The following is an 8,140-nucleotide window of genomic DNA, read 5'->3' as shown; positions in this document are numbered from 1 at the left end:
ACTTCTTCTGTCATTTGATGGCCTCTCATTTCCATAAATTCAAAAAGATTGTGAAAAACCTTCTGGAATGATATTTCACCTATACTCTAAATAAAATCATGTAGACTTTGTGTAATTTGTGTAATTTCATAATGAGATCAAATAAAACATGACAGGCATTATCAGCAAATGTCAAATAAAGATTTAGCATAAAAAGGCTAAAAAATTCAAGATCCATGAAACTTTAATAAAAGAAAGTTTAATGTCAAGGAAACTTAAAGTAGAGTACTTCTTAACTGAGCTGTTTTGTTTGCAATACACAATTTGTGTGAGAATCCTGGGAGTATGAAATCTTCTGTGACAATTTTGATTTTTTTACATTAAACCTTTTGTCTTAAAATATATTTGAGTCTATTAATATATGTAATCATCAGTATTTGCATATCATGATTTTCTCAAGAATGCAATGATATATCCAACATATTCCAAGATAAGTCATATATAAGGTCACAAAACAACTCAATAAATTTAAGAAGTTTGAAATCATATAAAGAATCTTTTGCACCACAATGGTATGCAACTGGAAATTAATTACATGAAGAAAACTTGACAGTTCACAAATATGTGGGGAATGAACAACACTCTATTGAATAATCAATGTGTTAAAGAAGAAATCAAAAGAGAAATTTATACCTTGAGATAAATGAAAAAGGAACTGTAACATACCAAAATTTTAAGATGCAAAAGCAATTATAAGAAGGAAGTTCATAGTGATAAACGTCTACCAGAAAAAATAAGTAAAGTCTTAAGCAATCTAAATTTACACATCAAGAGACTAGAAGAAGAATAAATAAAACCCAAAATTAGAAGGAAGGAAATAACAAAGATTAGAGCAGAAATAAATTAAATAGATACTAAAAAGACAGCCAAACAGATCAGTTGAACTTAGAGCTGGTTCTTTGAAAATATAAACAAAATTGACAAACTTTTAGCTAGACTCATCAAGAAAAAAAAGGGAGAGATGGCGCACGTAGGTGGCTCAGTCAGTTTAACATCTGACTTCAGCTCAGGTCCTGATTTCACAGTTTGTGAGGTCAAGCCCTACATTGGGTTCACACTGATCATACAGAACCTGCTTGGGACTCTCTCTCTCTCTCTCTCTTTCTCTCTCTCTCTCTCTCTCCTGTTCTCTCTCTCTCAATAAATAAACTAAAAAAGAGAGAGGATTCACATAAATAATATCAAATGAAAGAGGAAACATAAACAGAAATACAAAGGATTATAAAAAAATTACTACAATTATATGCCAGCAAATTGGACAACCTAGAAAAATGGATGAATTCCTAGAAACATGCAACTTCCAAGACTGAATTGTGATAAAATGGGAAATCTGAACAAATTACTAGCAAGAAGATTGAATCAGTAATCAAAAATCTTTCAATGAACAAAAATAAAAAACCAGATAGTTTTACTGGTGAACTCTATCTAACATTAGAAAAAAAAATACCAATCATTCTCAAACTCTTCAAAAATAGAAAGGAGGGAAATTCAAACACATTTTATGGGGCCAACATTACCCTTATACTAAAACCAGACAAGGATGCCACACATAAAAGAAAATTATAGACCAATAGCCTGATAAACATAGATGCAAAAATCCTCAACAAAATAGTAGCAAACCAAATTTAATATTACATTAAAAGTATCATGCACCATGATCAAGTGAGTTTTTGTTCAGGGACACAAGAATGGTTCAATGTCTACACATCAGCCAATATAATGTAGTACATGAACATAATGAAGGATCAAAATCATGTGATCATCTCAATAGACGCCGCATTTTGTCAAATACTTTCCTTTTTTTCCTTTTGTTTTAATGTTTATTCATTTAAAAAAATTTTTTTCTTCTAACATTTATTTATTTTTGACAGACAGAGAGAGACAGATCATGAGCAGGGGAGGGGCAGAGAGAGAGGGACACACAGAATTGAAAGTAGACTCCAGGCTCTGAGCTGTCAACACAGAGCCTGATGCGGGGCTCAAACCCACGAACTGTGAGATCATCACCTGAGCTGAAGTAGGATGCTCAACTGACTGAGCCATCCAGACACCCCTGTTTATTCATTTTTTGAGAGAAAGAGACAAAGTGTTAGTGAGGGAGGGTCAGAGAAAAGAGAGAGACACAGAATTGGAAGTAGGCTCCAGGCTCTGTGTTGACAGCTAACAGCTGTCAGGGGCTTGACACTCGTGAACTTTGAGATCATGTCATGAGTCAAAGTTGGTCGCTTAACTGACTGAGCCACCCAGGAGCCCCTCAAATACTTCTCAACCTCCATTTATAAAAGAAAGTCACAATGAAGGGAGTATGATCTACCTCAACATAATAAAAGCCATCTACAGCAAGCCCAGAGCTAACATTATACTTAATGATGAAAAGCTAAAACCTTTTTCTCTAAGATCAGGAACAAGATGGTGATGTCAACTTTTCCAACATATATTGGAAATCTTAGCCAGAGCAATTAGGCAAAATAAATAAATAAATAAATAAATAAATAAGGCATCAAGATTGCAAAGGAAGAAGAAGTATTATCACCATTTACAGATGACGTGATATTATATATTAAAAAACCCTAAGGGCGTGTGGGTGGCTCAGTTGGTTAAGCATCCGGCTTCGGCTCAGGTCATGATCTCATAGTTCGAGGGTTCCAGCCCCGCGTTGGACTCTGTGCTGACAGCTAGCTCAGAGCCTGGAGCCTGCTTCAGATTTTGTGTCTCCCTCTCTCTCTGACCCTCCCCTGCTCAAGCTGTCTCTCTCTGTCTCTCAAAAATTAAAAAAATAATAATAATAATTTTAAAACAACCCTAAAGACTCTATGAAAAGCTGTTAGAGCTAATAAATTCAGTAAAGCTACAGGATACAAAAATCAATAACAAAAATCTATTGCAATTTTTTACACTAATACCAAACTGTAAGAAAAAGAAATTAAGAAAACAATCCATGTATAATTGCTTTAACAAGAATATAATACCTAGAAATAAGCTTATCTAACAAAGGAGAAGACCAGTATATTGAAATTTATAAGACATTATTGAAATAAATTGAGGAATACATAAATAAAAAGAAAGACACTGCATACTCATGGATTAGAAGAATTAATATTGTTAAAATACCATACTAACAAAGCAATATATAGATTTAATGCAATCCATATCAAAATTTTAATGTTATTTTTCACAGAAATAGAACAAACAATCTTAAAATTTTTATGAAACCACAAAGGATTTTTAAAAGCCAGAGAAGTTGTAAGAAAAAAGAACAAAACAGGAGGCATCATGCTCCCTTATTTCAAACTATATTACAACCCATTATAATAAAAAAGTGCCCAATATTAGCATAAAAGCAAGCACACAGATCAGTGGAAAAGAATAGAAAGCCCAGGCATAAACTCACATATATATGGTCAATTAATTTATGACAACAGATGCAAGAATGTATAATGATGAAAGGACAGTATTCTCAGTAAATGATGTTGGAGAAATTGTACACCACATGTGAAAGAATGAAATTGGGCCACTATCCATTTCAAAAAATTAACTCATGTATTAAAAATATGAATGTAAGACCTGAAACCATAAAAACCCTAGAAGAAAACATAAGTGAAAAGTCCTTTTGACATAGGTCTTGGCAGTGATATTTTTGGATCTGATGCCAAAAACAAAAGTGATAAAAGTAAAAATAAAAAGTGGGCCTACTTCAAACCAAAAGCCTTCTGGGCAGCAAAGAAAACCATACACAAAATAAAAAGACAACCTAGTGAATGAGAGAAAATAAATGCATATTGTAAATCTGATAACGGGTTAATATCCAAAATATACAAAGAACTCATACTAGCAAAAACACCAACAATCTGACTTAAAAATGGACAGAAATCAAAATAGACAGTGTTTCTATGAAGACATATAGATGGCCAATGGACACATGAAAAGATATTCAACCTCAGCAATCATTAAGGAAGTGCAAATCAAAATGAAATATCACATCACACCTGTTAGAATGGCTAGTATCTAAAGACAAGAAATGCCAAGTATAGGTGAAGATACGGAGAAAAGAGAACCTTGTGCACTGTTGGTGGGAATGTAAATTGATGCAACCATTATGAAAAAAAGTATGGAGTTTTCTCAAAAAATTAAAAATAGAGCTACCATTTATCCAGCAATTCCACTTCTGGATAATTATGCAGAGAAAACAAAAATATTAATTTGAAAAGATATATATGCACCCCATGTTCAATGCAGCACTATTTGCATTAGCCAAGAAATAGAAACAATCTTAAGTGTTTATCAATGGATGAATGGATAAAAAGATGTGGTGTATGTATATATATACACACACACACACACACACACACACATATACACGTGTGTGTGTGTATATACACACACGTACATATATACACATACATACATATGAATATACATATATATAATTTAATATTATTCAGTCATATAAAAGAAGGAAATCTTGCTATTTGTGACAACACTAATGAATCTTACGGGCATTATGTTAAGTGAAATAAGTCTGAAAAAGACAAATACTATACTGTAGCTCTTATATGTGGAATCTGGGGGAAAAAACCCCAAACTTGTAGATAGAGAAAACAGATTGGTGATCACAAAAGGTGGGGTGAGGTTGAAAAAAATGGGCAGACTATTTTTTTAGATTAAATAAATTGGATAAAAATTTAAAATAAAAATTTTAGAGAATCTATATAATTTTCTAAGTGCGTAACATGTTCATTCAAGAATTCAGTGAGATTGTTGTTTCTAAAAGTTCTGCAGTTCTGAAATATAAGAAGAGTACTTCTCAGCATTGAAACTCAAAGGCCACCTAGGTACAACGTGATGAATAGACGTCTGATAGTCTCTTATGTCGAATCAGAAATATGCTTTTCCCAGCCATATTAAGTCTGTTGGAAAAAAAATTTTCAAGATCTGGCAACTTAAAGCGAAACATATGCTTTGATATTATGCTATTTTTTTGTAGGAGTAAGTCATGCCATGTTGCAAAAAGGTGGGTTTTCATACTGTATTTCTAATTACACTCCTGAAAAAGTTATTCCATGCATGTTAGGCAAGAATCTAACCTCAGAAGAAAAACAGTTCCAAGTTCAGAAAGTTGCATACCATTTACGTGGTTATGCATTTCACCACACCTCATAGCTTCTTCTTTCCTCCTGCCTCTAATGTAGAGCATGTGCTGTCTTTATTCATTTTTGGCTTAAAATTTAATGATTTAATAATACTTTGATAAATTTACTTAGAAGAAGGAACTTATCTAATGACTCACGTAACGAATGCTTACAAAATAAAAGTGTGCGTTTTATACCATCTAAGTGTTTCCAGAGTTACGTAGTCATGTCCCAACTGATTCTGTAAGCTCTGAAATACAGCAGAAGGCAGAAGTTCCGTGGTTTGTGACCTCTTCCAAACTATGTCAGTGTATAGTCATTGCATGTGAATAAATATAACTATACATTATTTTAATTTTTTTTCTTGTAACAAAATTCTGAATGAGCCCAAACATAGAATTGTGAGTCCATTTCTTTATAATACAGGAAAAATAAGATTTTTTTAGAGAATAAAGTTGAATATGATCTGTTTCTCCATTTCTCTTTTCCCCCACCCCTCCTCTCTTTCCCCTACCCTCGCCCCCCTGACCCCCCCCCCCTCACCACACTCTGTTTCTCTCACTTTGTGTCTTTATTTCCTGATTTAGCTGTGGCAGGACCAAATCCTAGAGGGGGACCTGCCATGCACAAAATTTCTGGTTATTTATCCTAGTGATCCAAGGATTCTTAACTTTTAAAAGTGGGTTAGCAATGCCGCTCGCTATTGTAGGATTTTGGGGTTTACAGCTTTGCTTATGGATCTCATCAATTCTAAGACACATATATTTTTAATACTAACAAATCTGAAATTAGGATTTATCCTGCAATGATGCTCCTTAGTGCTTTGTCATAGTTTAATTGGTAGGTTTTCCCCCCCATGCTTTACAACTGACAGCATCTTAAATTTTGGTGAAATATTGTAGTTTAGATGGACAAATTGATCTGACTCATTAATCCTTTTACATTTATGTTTCTAGTAATCTTTCATATTCTGCATCTTTCCCTGGTCTCAAACCATTATTGTACCTCACCTCTGGGCAACAGTTTTCCCGCCTATAGATTAAAGGATATACATCAGGTGGTTTACAAGCCTTCTCTCATCTTGAATGTGTTCTCATTTATTTCTTACTGCCTAGCTGATATCTTTGCCCTTCCTGAAGAGGAAAATCACTCGGAGGTACAGTGGATCTCTCCATGTGCTTAGCTGAATAAAAACAAAGGAGAGCAATGCAGATTGTAATGGGGTTGGTGGTAATAATCAAAGAGTAAGCTCTCACTTAAGTGAAAGAAAGTTTATGTCAGGAGGCACCACACAATTGCTTAACGTGAGGTCTGATAGTTTTAAAATCTTTACCTAATCCAGAATTCTGGGAAGACCTATGAGACTTTGTGAAAAGGTTAAAGCTATTCTAGCCTTTTTTTTTTTTTTTTTTTGATCAGCGGAGAAAATGTCAGAGAGCTGACAATCTTCTTGTGTTCCTTGGTGTCTCTGAGAGCACCAGGCACTTGAGGATGAAGAGGGTAAGGACTGGTGAGAATGTAGTTCTGCACCATATTCAGGTAACACGGTGCTTATTATAGGGCCTGTTGCCGATTTGTAGTACTCAAGCCAGAAACCTTGATTCCCTCCTCCTTCTTCATGACTCCTCCCATCAAATCAATAAAAAATTTTATTGATTCTAATTAATAAATATCTCCCAAAGCTTCCTGATTTTCTCTATCATCATTCAGATTACATCATCTCTCTCCTGGATTATTGCAACAACCTCTCAAATAGTCTCCATTTAGCTACCTTCTGCCATGAGATCCGAAGCCACCGAAGTACAATGTGATGAGCTGAATTGTATGCACATCTCTAATGTCCTTTTGGTTTTATAAAGTTTAACGATTATTGCCATTAGAAAAAAGTCCAGTTCTGTTTTTTTCTTTTCAACAGTGCTTCTAACCTTTTTCATAATATGACACATCAGAAATAATAATATTTATATGACTTACAGGGATAAATTGGGGAGGGGCTATGGGGATTCTGATTTAAAAAGAAATTGGATTATATTTAGGTCACATAATTATAGTAAAAAGTTAAATACAAAGTGTTAGGAAAGAAACTAAATAGTTTTGTGTAAAACTTTCAAACAAGACATTTTCAATTTTTTTTCAACTAAGGAATTTGAGTTTGCAGACGTGAGTATAACTTTTATTTTAGAATTTATGTTTGAAGTGTCTTCACCAAATTTCTAATCAAAAATTTTTAATGCTCACCTCTCTAAATCTTGATAGTTAACAATCTATAAAGAACGTTGGTCTCATAAAAAGTAGCAAATGATAGAAGTGTATTAATCACTCTTTTTATATTTGATGGAAACTCCTTTCTCACCATTAACCAGAATTTGAATAACTTGAACTGCCTAAATAGTCTTTAAAAATGCAATTTTTCCTAAATCTAATAGCTCTCTTTTTTTCTTCTTTCTTTCTCTCTGTTCTTTCAATGACTAGTATCATCTCAACATTTTGATGGTAATGCAAAGAGATTTCAAAATTTCAAAATAGTGATGAAACTTTTCCTCAAGTATCAATAGTATTGCTCTAACAGAATGTGCTAATCAAAATTCCCCAGAGAGACAGAACCAACAGGAGAGAGAGAGAGAGAGACAGAGACAGAGACAGAGACAGAAATAGAGAGAGATTTTATCATAACTGGAGGTTTGGTGAGTCTAAAAGCTGATGGGAAAAACAGCCGGCTGGAAACTCGGGAAATAGTTGCAATTCAAGTGCTGTAGAACCAGGAAGACAATCTGATAGAGAATTCTTTCTTGCTAGAGGAAGATTGGCCTTTTCTTTTTTTTTTTAACTTTATTTTTTTTTACTTTATAAAGTTTTATATTTTTTTAACATATGCAATTATTTTCCATCATTTACAATACAGGAGTTACAATGACACTCCAAACAGAAAAGCAAAGTAAAAAAATCAAAACACCAACTTCTGTTTCATGTAA

The sequence above is a fragment of the Suricata suricatta genome, chromosome 7, assembly GCF_006229205.1.
Source record: "Suricata suricatta isolate VVHF042 chromosome 7, meerkat_22Aug2017_6uvM2_HiC, whole genome shotgun sequence".
Lineage (NCBI taxonomy): Eukaryota > Metazoa > Chordata > Mammalia > Carnivora > Herpestidae > Suricata > Suricata suricatta.
Note: the sequence above shows the minus strand (reverse complement) of the source record.